The 12,633-nt window shown below is 41.6% G+C and overlaps 1 long non-coding RNA gene across 1 annotated transcript in view; it reads left to right on the top strand.

Annotated features, from left to right (window-relative positions):
- Positions 1-12,633, top strand: part of LOC109992524 (uncharacterized) — a 39,741-nt gene that overhangs the window by 5,934 nt on the left and 21,174 nt on the right. Inside the window, exon 3 of the long non-coding RNA XR_003809189.2 lies at positions 1,958-2,058. This is a non-coding gene — a long non-coding RNA (uncharacterized lncRNA). The remainder of the gene's footprint in view (positions 1-1,957; positions 2,059-12,633) is intronic.

Genomic DNA, 12,633 nt, shown 5'->3' with positions numbered 1-12,633 from the left:
TCTACAATAACAGAGATTTCTTGCAAATTGGGGGCAGTGGAAACAATTTGTAAACCTTGACTTATCAAGTTTTGTGTTGATATGAGTTTATTTTTTTTTAGGCAGCATGTTTCTTTATTTACGCATCAGTCAGCTTCGGAGCAGCTAGCATTCATGTTGGATGCGTTTTTTTTTTCGGCCTTTATTGATTTCAAATATTCCCACTTCTTTTCTGCTCCACCAACTGCAGTGGAAAGTATTTGGTTCTTAAGCTATTGAAAACTACTCAATGCTCTTTAGCTTTTGCCTTTGGTGCAGAGCAGGGGGTGCACAGGGATTTTTGAGAGCCTGCTGAGAACACTTGTCTGCTATGTCCAAAAACGAAGAGTGAATCCAAATGATAAATTCCTGCACTGAAAAATAAAACAATGAGAGGACTGACAAACACTAAAAATTCTACATAGAGTTTAATTATAGAGTCCTGAGGATCCTCTAGGTTTGTCACTATAAGAGAGATAAAAACACATTCTTATTTCAGACCTGTTGTACAACAAAAAGATTACAGAGGCTTTTTAGGACTCTGATTGAAATCTAGTTGATGCAGAGAAGTTGTTTCTTAGGAAAAGTCTTAACAAACTGTTTAGCACTTGTTAGCATCCCTTATCAAATTGTAAAAATTGTGTTGTTAAATATTCAATGTCGTACTTTTAATGACCTTGTGTCGACATTTTTTTTTTGCTGAAATTAGACTGACAATCATCTCTGTGCTGTGACACCAGTGGACAACCTCACATGATACTTTATAGATTAAATCGTTTTTGGCCTGCTTCTCTCGACTCTGTCATCTTTTTCAAAATGAGAAATGTGCCCTCACGGGTCTTCACCTCTCCATTATATCGCTTAAGCAATTAAATCAAGAGTTGAAGCTTTAGGAAAAGATATCCTATTTGTAATTATTTGCATGTGTCCTGCCAACATTTACATGATCGTCTCTGTCTCATAGTAATTGCCTGGTTCTTCCCATTGGCTCAGGGCGATGTTGTATTAGATTGTTATCTCCAACACTGTTTCCTGACACAAACTTGATGTGTCACTGTGATTGGCATTGAGGAGATGACATGACAGAGCTGGTTTTGGGGGACTGACAGATAGTTGGCAGGTTAAGGCTCCCCTGTTGGGCGCTGTGCTGCCTCAGGACAGTCACCTGTCATCTCAGGTGAAGGCTCGTCATAGCTGATGACTGGGAGCAGCAGAGTGGATATAATGGGATGAGCAGACTGACACAGACGTAGTGCAGGACTCTCTTTGTCTGTGAGGAGGGGAGGAGGAGGCCTTGCTTCAGTCAAGTGTGCCGCCATGCCTGAGAAGAGTTTGAACTCTGTGGGTGATGTGCTAGCGTGTACGGTGAGAACACGATCGATCCAAGTAATGCTCAGTTTGAAGAAGTAAAGTGTCTGTCAATCACTTATATCAGTCCCTTCAGGAAGTTAATCTATGAAAGTCGCAACACCCAACACAAGTTTGACCTGTTCTTATGCATTTTGCTCGACCTTGCATTTATTCTTCCAATCACTCCTAATCCTAACTGTATATTTGCTGCATGAAAGGGAGACTCTGTATCCACATACCAAGTGTACTTTGGAAGGTTTATGAACAATTGCCACAGTTGAAAGTATTTAAGTGCACCAGTAGTTTCATTGAAAAAAGAGCCTCAAAACATTGTAACTTGCATTGCAGTTTTAAAAAATGCAGAAATCACACATTTTATATTCACACAGTCACGAAACAGTACATGAAATCCTTAAGGGACTAAGTAATACACTCACATTTGGTCAATAACCTTACATAGTACATACAACAATATATCAAATAACAGTTTTAGATAGTTGGCCAGATGTTATCTTCTCGTATGACATCGTACAACATGTAAGCATGCAAGAAACTCATGAAACTGACTCTCATTCTTGTTCTATTGCAGATCGATTATCCTGCTTAGTCACAAGTTTAAAACAAGCATTAAAACACATCTTTCCAGAGCTCATCTGCCCGACAAGAAGAACATCCACCAGTGACATAAAGGTATGTGCTACTAGTTTTTGTATTTGACAGTATAAGTGCATAACTGTGATTTTTGGGTGTCGGGGGTCTGGGTGGTGTCTGTGTGTGTCGACTCAATCGTCGTTGCCGTTTTAGCTGAGTTGCTTCAAAAGACCGTCCTGCCAAGCACAGAGGGAACATGTGTCCATCAAAGTCAGGCTGATATGAGGCGTGAGGGCTGAGGCCTGCTCCAGAGATGGAAGGGTGGGACTGACTCATACAGAAGATCAGGAATCAGCATGTCACTCTCAGCACAGCGCATTGTCACATTGCATCATCACACACTGAGTCTATGGAGAAACTTCTGCAGTACATTCAGATACAATATGTAACGAAATCAAGTGACGAGCAAGATAAATATTACCAGACAAGAAGAACGATATGTGTCATGGCTTAGGTGGAGAAAAAGTTTAATATTTGTCACCAAACATCAATAATCAAACCTTATTCTTATGTCTCTGATTTGGGGATTTTCTCATTAAAACAAGTCATTAGAGTAAATCAGAAGAAACCATTAGAAGTTGCAAAACAGCATTATTTAATATGATAGGCTTTGCGGAAGCTTGTTCAGTTACTGTAAGTTTCTGCTTAACTCTTCAGCACATCTAAACATCATCCTAATATTTAAAGAAAATGCATAAAGCTGACATAGCGGGAAAAAATGCAAATCATCCAAAACAATAAATAGCTTAAAGCATTTAAGCATGTTAAAAAGATATGTTGAAGTTGATCAGCCTGGGGACAGTAAGGTTTGTATCATTGTAGTTAATTACACAGATAAAGGTTGTATTGCCCGTGAAAAGCTTTACATGTTTAATTAAATATCAAATGCACTGCATGAATTTGTAAAATTCTTCTGATAATTCCCTTTTTTCTTTTGAGTTTTGAAGCGAGCCGTTGTAAGAACTGACAATTTTCCAGAGCTTTATCGCATACTGCTCACACTTGCCAGCTGGTGCTCACCTGCCCGCTGTCCACCTTTTCTATCGTAGCAGGTTTCTGTATCTCCCTGTCAAATCATCCTATCAGTCCCAGAAGTCCCCCTGAGCGTCCATCAGAGAGGCCTGTCATTTATGAGGTCTGATCTGTATTCATAACTTCTGTCAAAGCATTCAGCTTGTCCTCTGAGATTCTGTGAAGAGCTGCAGTCACAGTGTTCAACTAACCTGGAGATAATCTCTGTAACCTGCTCAGTTTAGGCTGCTTTACGTTCAGATACAGAAGTGTGCAGAAGTTTAAATGTTACCGCTTGACTTAAACAATGTCAGAAAACCTCAAAGCTCAAGAGTCGAGCTACACCAAGAGCTGTTAATCTAACCTCTGACTGTCCCTCATCTGAATCATTCAACTTTTAAAAGGCTGTATTTTGAATGCTAGGGCTTGTTTTGGTTTGTAGATTAAGTGGGCACATTGATGATGTGCTATGATATACTGTATATATTTTAAATATATTTACTGATACTTAAGGATCTTTTTAAATATGTTGTCTTACCAGCTCATGTAAAAAATGATGATATATGCAGTACTATAATAGCAGAAATCAAAGGTAGTTGTGTGATCAAAATCACAGCAAAGTCCTGTATCAGTCTGCAAGAAACTTGTTTTCACGTTGTCTCGTTGATTTTTCTCTTTTACTCTGTAGAGGGACAAACTGTTAGTAAGACATGTGTATTTTCAAAATGGGTTTGTCTGTCTTGGCAGTTGTGTTTCTAACGTCACTTGCTGCCCTTCAGAATATTTGGTTTAAAGCTCGCCACAGGAAGGTTGGTTTCCACCCATGTAGTCCACATAAAGGTGATTCCCACATTATACCTTTCCCTCTGGGGGACGGATTAAACAATGTTCAGTCAAGAAAGCCACTTGTTTGTTAATTAGACCTTCATGAGAGAGAAAGCCATACAGATTCACAACTTGGGAACAAAAATAGCGTTTGCCTGAAGGCTGTGCTGAGTATTTATTTGGTGTTTTTATTTAGCTTGTTTTCTTTTTTTTTCGTCATTGAAGGCCCAACTGGGGGCATCTTAATTCTCTAAATGACTTTTTAAGTAGTGCTTCTGCTCCGCATGACCCAGCTGAGTGACAGGCCATTCTAATCCTTTTTCACAAGGGGAAACAGCCTTTATTGCAGCCTCTGGTCAGTTTGTTTTCCCCCAGCCCTCAACATACGGCATTTAACACTCTCATAATTAAGTAGCCGAAGCCAAAGTGCTCTATCCAATCTGAGGCCATTGGCTGCCTGGCGCTGAGTGACAGACGAGCAGAGGGGCAAGTCCTGCTGACATTTTACACTTTTTTTTTTTCCTCCAAAGTGCACAAAAAGAATATTCAAACAGTTTTAAGCAGACCTGAAACAGTAGGGTTTTTTGGATTACATAGTAATAACTGAGAATGATATTCTCATATTTTATGTTGTTTGATCAGTCCGCTTTTTAATTCAGCAAAATTAAAGTATTTGACTGAGATAAGCACTCACGCAATAATTACATGCAGTATCGGGGAGTCTCGACAGCGTCCCTGCTTGCCGTTTATCCTGCTCTTTTCTAGCCAACTGGGTGAAGGATACTCTGCCTGTTTCCCCACCCAAACTCTAGGTCCCATCTGCTCACAGAAAGGCACAACATTTGTCAAAGTAGACTGGATAATGGCTTTGGCATCCTTATTATAATCTCAGCATAATCTTCATTTGTCCACTTTTGGCATTGGGACACTTCTGGGTTTGGGAAATCGGTCAGGACTCTTAAGTGTCCTCGTTTCGTTTTCATTAGCTCAAATCTAGGCATGAAAGCTCATTTAATCCCAATTTAAAATACAACAGTTCTGTGTGTTTTTTTTTTTAGAGGCATACAGAGAGCTCAGGTTGTTTTGTCTTTTTCTGTGATCAGGCTGGAAAAAATGAAAAAATACAACAGTTGTAAAGAAAAACCCGCACCAACCTATAAGTCTGATTGTGCTCAATAATTCAGGCTTGTCTCTTGACAACGGCTTCTCTCTGCACATAACAAAAGTCGTAGAGCTTTTTCAAAAACCTTCCTGCTATCATGAAATAGTCAGAACAGTAGAAAAAACCAATACAATACTAGCTAAACAGACTTAATTTCCACCTCTAAGTGTTTCCAGATAATAAAGGGACAAACTTGATAACGTGTCTCTCCATTCCCCATTAAGATTGTGGCTCTCGGTTGACTACTGCTCCCCCTGTATGTGGGTCACAGACACAGTTCCCAGCTGTGCAGCCCAGTCAGCTGTGCCTTTTGCCATGCCCGCCAACATCTGCTCCACAAAAACAATATCCAGCTTTTAGCACTCAAATGGAGGTTGCACCATATGCCAGCAAGCCACTTAGTTTCTGCCAGGGGAGCTGGGGCCTGGCTGCACTCGTGGAGGTAACAATGAAGGAGAGCATCACTAGGATGTGAAGGAGAGCTCATCTCTCTCTTCCTCTTTTCTTCTAATCCTTACTTTACCTGGAACCCTTCTTTTTTTCTTCTTTTTTTTTCCCTCAATCTTTAATCTTTTATTGCACTATCATATTGTTTTGTGTAAACCTTTCTGTCCCTTGCACTGCTTTCTCAGCAGCTCGTCACTCACACCATCAGTGTGTGCCTGTGTACATCTGCTCAAGGTGCTTTGGCAGCATCACCTTTTGAATATTAATGCACCACCTAAACAACAGAATCTGCCACAAGGTCTCAGATATTTGAGAATTGTTTTGTTGAGACACTATCAAGCATATATTTTATACGGTTGACATGAAGGCTTGAACTACTTTTGACATTTTTTTGACTTCTCCTTTAAGAGAACTGGAAGACTAATTGCAGGAAAAGCAATTTGGCCGTTTAATACCAATTAAGAGTGCAGTTCAGGATACTTTGGGCTGTAGTGCTGCTCACTATGCTGAGAGGTGATAATGGATTTTTAATTAAATATGGGAACCAAAGGTCCCAAAATGGGGCTTACAACTAACCAAGCAGTGACCATTTGGTGACTGTACAGACAAGGTCTATTATAGTCTCTCTGTCGAGCCTCCTCACTTCTCGCTTTGCTCTCATGTCCACACGCTGTCCTTTCCTTCATGACATCCAACACAACTTCTTTTTAATGAGTAGAAGTGGAAGCTAAACACAAGGTTGATATTACTAGATCAAATGTAGGATAGACGCGGGGATGTGGGAAATAATTCATTTAAAGGTGTTGCTTTGTTAAGTGACTTGTAACTTAATTAATATTCATATCTCTATATTATATCTGTCATTCTACAATGTATATCTGTACGGTGTACGATATTTTGTTTTTACTAAAGCAAACAAAACACTGATGTTTTCACACACACTCTGACACGTCAACATATTGTGTCTGGGATAATCTTATTCACTCCCATCCAAGCTCTTGTCCTTGTTCAGTCTTGGGGGAGGCAGGAGAGGAGGAGGGGGGCGAGACAGACAGAGCCACACGCTAGGGGGGGGTGGATCCACTGAGAAGCTCTGGGACGGAGGGTCGGGGTTGCCTTCTGCAGGTCACGGTTTCACTTGTGGGTATTAATTTGGGAGGGCCCAGCACACAGCAGCTGTGTGTGTTTGTGTGTGTGTGTGTGTGTCTGTGTGTGTTTGTGTGTGTGTGTGTGTGTGTGATGGCCATGGTGAGAGCTGTTGGAGGAGCTAGTGAGATGTGAGAAATCACCTTGACAGGGCCTGTACTGTATATCATACTTGGAGCTGATGCCTTTCATGAATGCTGATTTAGAGTCGACTGAGGGTTTAATTACTTTCTGCTTAGTTGTTGTTGCTGTTTGTGGTTTGAATCTTGGAGGAGCAGTTTGTACAGACTTTGAAAAGATGGAAAATGTATCTCTTTGGCTTGAAAACATTTTTCTGAGCATCATCTATTTACCAGCTGGTTGAGCTTAGAAGTATAACAACACCAATAAAACTGGAACCAAAAGGCTGTGCTGGCAGCAGAGATATATTTTTCCTGTTGAAAGATAATTTTGTTAGCAACATACTGTGATTAATTTTCCAAGTTGTTCATAACCACCTCTAGCTTGTATTTATTTAATCCTATGACTATTTTTTTTCCAACTTCACACATTTGTCACATTTCTTTGATGAAATCATGATCGTCTCAGAGTCACTGCTCGTGTCGCAGAAATGCCAGCTTTTGGCAATGGCGGCAGATTTCTGTCAGTGTCTATCTTTGAACACCTCCCACATCATTTTCTGAGGAAGTGATTCCTCTCCACTGCCAAAGGGGTGCAGTCCAACTACAAATGGCACTGGATGGGTGGGGGCTGGAGCGGGATGGGGAGGGGTCTCGCAACCACAGACTGTGTGCACTGACAGCAAGTAATAAAAACCAGTCTTCAAGTCACTTTTTCTTCAGACATGTATGAACTTTAAGCTGTGATGAGGAGCAGTTTTCTTGGTTGTGTGCACTTCCCTGGACAGTCAGAGGAGGGCAGTGCTTAAGTGGAAACAATGCAAAAGCAGTCCAGATACACTGAGCTCCATACAATGTGTGTGTGAAGCTGTGTGTGTGTGTTTATATTCTGTGAGCTGTGTGGATCCCTCACAGGTCAAGACAAAAATGTGTGGTCTGCTGTGATCTGAGTGTGTAGCATGCTGTTGGATGTCTATGCAAGGCTGTTGTACTATACATCACAGTAAGTAACATGGACAAAGTAGAACAGAAATTATGCTAATGATGACAGTAATTATGTTAATATGACTTTACCAGTCCTGTGCAATGTGGTTGAGCCTACATGATTATGAATAAGATCACAACATGTTAGATCATGTAATAGTTATGATATGCTTGCGGTCTATATGTGAATTGTCTTTGTTATAAAGCTACACACCAATTCAGGAATACCCATTTGTAGTGCTTTTGATGATGCAAATATCTGCTTCTGACTTTAGGTAAAATATAGCAGAATTTAATATTTTCAATTCTCAAACATATCAAATCGATTGATTTCCTTCTTTTACTTTTAAAGGAGAGTTTGACATGATGTCTGTGTCACATTTAAGGTGAGAAGAAAGAGGCTTTTATCTTCTCTGTCCCATCTGAGACTTCTCTGAGACATCTTTTTTCTTTTTTCTTTTTTTTTTTTTTTAAGGAACATCGCATGACTTGCTCAGGACGAGAGTGAGACCTCAACAAATGCGTTTGGCCAGCAACCACATCTGGGTGTGATGCATCATGAAGAGCCGTCAGAAAACTTTGATCCTGATCAGCGTGAAAAGTGTAGACAAGGATGTAATATTGAACGTCCAGATGGTTTCCAAGCACAGACAGACGTGCAGTGGCTCGATGTTATCTTTAATTCATATCTGCTCAGCCGCTCTCTCCCGGCATTGTTAGGCCTTATCTCTGGGTGCTGTGAGACGCTCGACTAATTTAATATGGGGGAACAAACAAACTAACTTTAGTCAGTGTCACTTTAGCTGGCACTGCGGCTAATTTGTGTTAGCAGTATTGTGTATGATATAGTGCAACATGGTGAGTGCTTCCTCTTTCAATTGGAAATGACTTTTTGGGGTGTGTTGCCAAGAGCTTGATGATGATGATGCTCAGAAGCCCAGTATGGTTCATGCCTCAGTGCTTCAAACAAACTGCTAAGCTCTTTTTAATGAAATGACATACACTGTTATTGTCGTTGACTTAGTCTCATATACATGTAAATGCCTTATTTAACTACTTCCTGCTTACTCATACACACAACAAAGACTACAGTTCTGGAAAATACCAACTACTCACCAGTGCCGTCTTTCTCTGAGCCACAGATCATCAACCCTTTAGGTCTTGGAGAGCAAAGGTGATAAAAGATTCAGATGGTTGGACGTGCTCATCTGCTATCGATTATGGTGCAGATGTGCGTGCATATTTGTGGCTCTTTGACTGGCATGATGTGAGAGTGCCAACAACAGAGCAGCACGCAAATGCATGTGAATAAGTGTTCCACCTGCAGGGCGTGCTGCTGTTTGTACATCTCTTAATTGAGTTGTTAATTTATTCAATAAGATATGGATACACTATAATCAATGTTTGATTCCTTTTTTTGTGAGACATACAATTTCAATGCCAATACTTATCAGATGTTGTGATGATGAACTTTCTCTCCTCGGAGGATAGTTGGCCTCCAAAATTCAATGCATCTGCTTTTCAGACGCAAACTGACAAATGTATGTTAATGTGTTGGCAGGGTTTAAAAAGTGAAATGAGGCAGCCCATCTTTTCAGATCAGTCATGTGTCACAAAGCCAGAGCCTCAGCTCTTCCCCCTCTCCTCCACAGGGCCGGCATGACCTCAATAATTAAGTGACAATTTTAAAATGCATTCTAATTTTCTACCAGACTGAAAAGCTTTATTATGGAAAAGCTGACAAAAACCCTCCCCTTGAATGGGGGTGACTCCTGGGCTTCCACTAAACTGGTCATGAATGCACAAACCATCTGTTTTTCTGGCCGTTTGTCAGTGTGAGCGTGGCGGAGGCAGCTGTCGGAGTGGCCCTAGTTTGAATGATGTAGCACACAACCTTTGTTTTGCTCGGCGGTGGCTTTGTGAGCTCTGGCTCGTCCCGCTCAAGCAGCCCTGCGCCGGAATAAGGCGCATGGTTTCTGTTGTAGGACCACCAGTCGCCACCAAGTTGCCAGAAAGACCGAGTCACAGAAGCGAGAGATAGACTTGGAGAGAGCTCGAGGAAATTAAATGAACAGAGCCAATGGATGAGGGGGAGAGAAAATGAGGGGATGGACAGAAGGGATGTGGGGAGAGAGTTAAAGAGAAGAGAAGGTGTATAGCTGGTGAGTGCATTGTGTTGCTGAATGAGGATCTGGGGCATTGTGTGCCAGCCAATCTGTAGCTCAGTGGGTGAGGTTGTCAGGAGTTGGAGCCAAGGATGGGGGCCAGAGGGCCAGGAGAGAAAGGTGAGAGCAGCCAGCAGGACTGAGGAGAGTGGAAGCATGAAAAAAAAAGATTGAGTAGAGAGAGGAAACAGCAGAAGAATGTAGATTCATTTAGGCTTCATGGCTATGGTGCTTGGTCTGGAGCATTTGGCGCTGTGAGTTAGTTTCGTGTCGGGGATAGGAAACTAAACTGAGAAAGTAATAAAAAAAAGTGGGCAGTTGTTTCATTTGTCTGTGTTTAAAGGGCGGAGTCCAAAAAGTACATATTCAAAACAATTTCCAGGCCACAGTATCATATTGAGAATTTTAAATGACAGGCCAGCACTTTGTGTGACCAGCATGTTGTTGGATGTTGATGATGATTTCTCTATCATGCACAGTATCACTCCTGCTCTATATGCTTTATTATCTGTTGTCTTATTCAGTAAGGTGATTCTCTCTGAATATTTTATTCCTGCTTTATTCTATCTAACATTTATTAAGATACTGACAATGACTGTTGCCCCCTGTAAGTGTTACACTGGCCAACATGACCTAATTGCATACATTTCCCTGGCTGATTCACTTGACCGGAACAGAGAGGCTGATTTTAGGATACAGGGTCAAGCCGTGCAGAGGGGGGGGTTAGAGGGTGTGCAGCGTGTGTGTCTTATATCCCCTGACACTAAGCCAGCATATGTCAGCACTATAATCTAATTATCATAAGGGGTTTCCTGTGTAGAAATAAAAGATTGCAATCATTGAGTGACATTGTTTAGGTTTTTGTTTTTAGCGATTTAAGAAAAAAAAGTTTATGACCTTATATGAAACTAACTTTCTAGCCATGGTCAGTGATAGAGTTATGGCCTGAAGACACGAAAGAAGATTTTGTCCAGCTTTTCTTATTATGTGTAGTTTAAGATCTAAAAGGAAGAGGAGCTGAAAGGGTCTGTTGTTAGCGTCACAAAGCAAAGCTTATTTCACCTGATTTGCTGTTTAGTCACAGACTTATTGTGTCTGTGCTGAGAAAGTGGCCTCTTGCTGTGAGTGGTTTAATGAAGTGGCTTGCATTATCCTTTGCAGTTTATGAGCATTTGTAGAAATTGGTAAGATCAGTAAGAGCAGATGGTAAAGAGTTTTTGGGTGGGTGGAAAATAAGACTTAGTTTTATGGGCTTTAAATTGAATGACAAACAGTATGCTGATTGGACTTAATGAAATCCCAAAGCTTTGGAATTCCATTACTTCTGAGCTGTATGTAAAATTTTGGTTGGTGTGGGTGTACAAATATAAATAACTTTCCTTTTAATAGTCTTATTGCCCCATATTTTCTTGTTGAGGCCCAGCCATACAGGCTGTGGGCTGGTAGAGCTTATGGTGGTAAAGCAGAGCTTAGCAGAAAGCAGTTGTGTTCTCTCACATGGCAGCCTGAGCATGGCGTTTTTCTGTAGCCCCGGGGCAGCCAGGCACCCAGCGCTAGCACTGGCCATGCCCGGCCCCTCCCCATCTGTGTGTCACGAGTCAGATCTGGTTAGGGATGACGGCTCTCTGATGTGGACAAATTGTCACTAAGGGGGGACCTTGAGACTGAGAGACACAGCTTTGGCTACTTCGAGGGGAGAAAGTGTAGGGGAAATGTGTGTTCAGAGGAGGCCCCCCCAGAGACGGTTGGAGGGTGAATACTGCAGTCTGCTCCGTGCTGTGAGGTGTGGAGTATCTGTGGGGCCTCATCCAGCTCCTCTGTGGTCTCATGTGTAGATAACCTGTGTGTCTGGTGCTTATAGCAGCCAGGAGCTTTGGTTAGGCTACGAGCTGCATTTACTATGAGACAGACTAGTCTAGTTTCATCCATATTATGCAAATGCAACATGCCCGTGGCACCACCAGGATGGATACTTTACAGAGATGTCAAAAATATATATATCCCAATTTGTTTGAAAATGAGAACGTACTTCTTTTTAAATGGAACCACTCCAGCAGAAACAAAGCAACCCCGTTCCCCTTCAAAATGGATGCTTGAATTGCATCAGGTGCAGATTCTCACTTCTATTGTGTGGATGGAAACCTCCAATAGACTGCCAAACACTCATTCATGATCTCACACTTTTGTCTCTTAACCTCGACGGCCCACAATAGACAGTGTGGTGACAGAGTGGCCCCTCTTTTTAATGGTTAACGGGCCAAGAGAGGCCAAGCAGCAACACCAGGCTCTGAGAGGAGGCTGGAGAAGCATATGGAGCTCTAAATAAAATTCGGATCAAGCACAATGATAGCTGGGCTCCGCTTTGTGTTGGGACGACACGGTGAAAGAAAAAGGGGAGGAGTGGAAAGTTAGATCCCCATAATGAGATCGTGAAGCATGAGCAAATGAATGTATGACTCTGTAATTTGGCATGCTTTGGAGGCAGGAGGAAATTTGCAGAAGCAGTGTTATTGTCGGACAAACTCTGTTCTTTATTTCTCTTCAACGCTTAGATTCAATGAAGCCTCATCAACTGCCCAGAGTTCTGCTCCTGATCAATGACACTGACAGTTGACAGATTTTCCAGGCTTGCGGTCTTTGTTAGAGGGTGATGACCTGAAAAGGCTTGGGTGGTAAGGCAATGGATAAGATGTTTAAAGCTAATAAATAAACCCTCCAGAAGCTCCTATGGTGTCTGTGTGTGTGTTTCAGTAGA

The sequence above is a fragment of the Labrus bergylta genome, chromosome 20, assembly GCF_963930695.1.
Source record: "Labrus bergylta chromosome 20, fLabBer1.1, whole genome shotgun sequence".
In the NCBI taxonomy this organism is placed as follows: Eukaryota; Metazoa; Chordata; class Actinopteri; order Labriformes; family Labridae; genus Labrus; species Labrus bergylta.
This window is presented reverse-complemented; position numbering and strand designations above follow the sequence as displayed.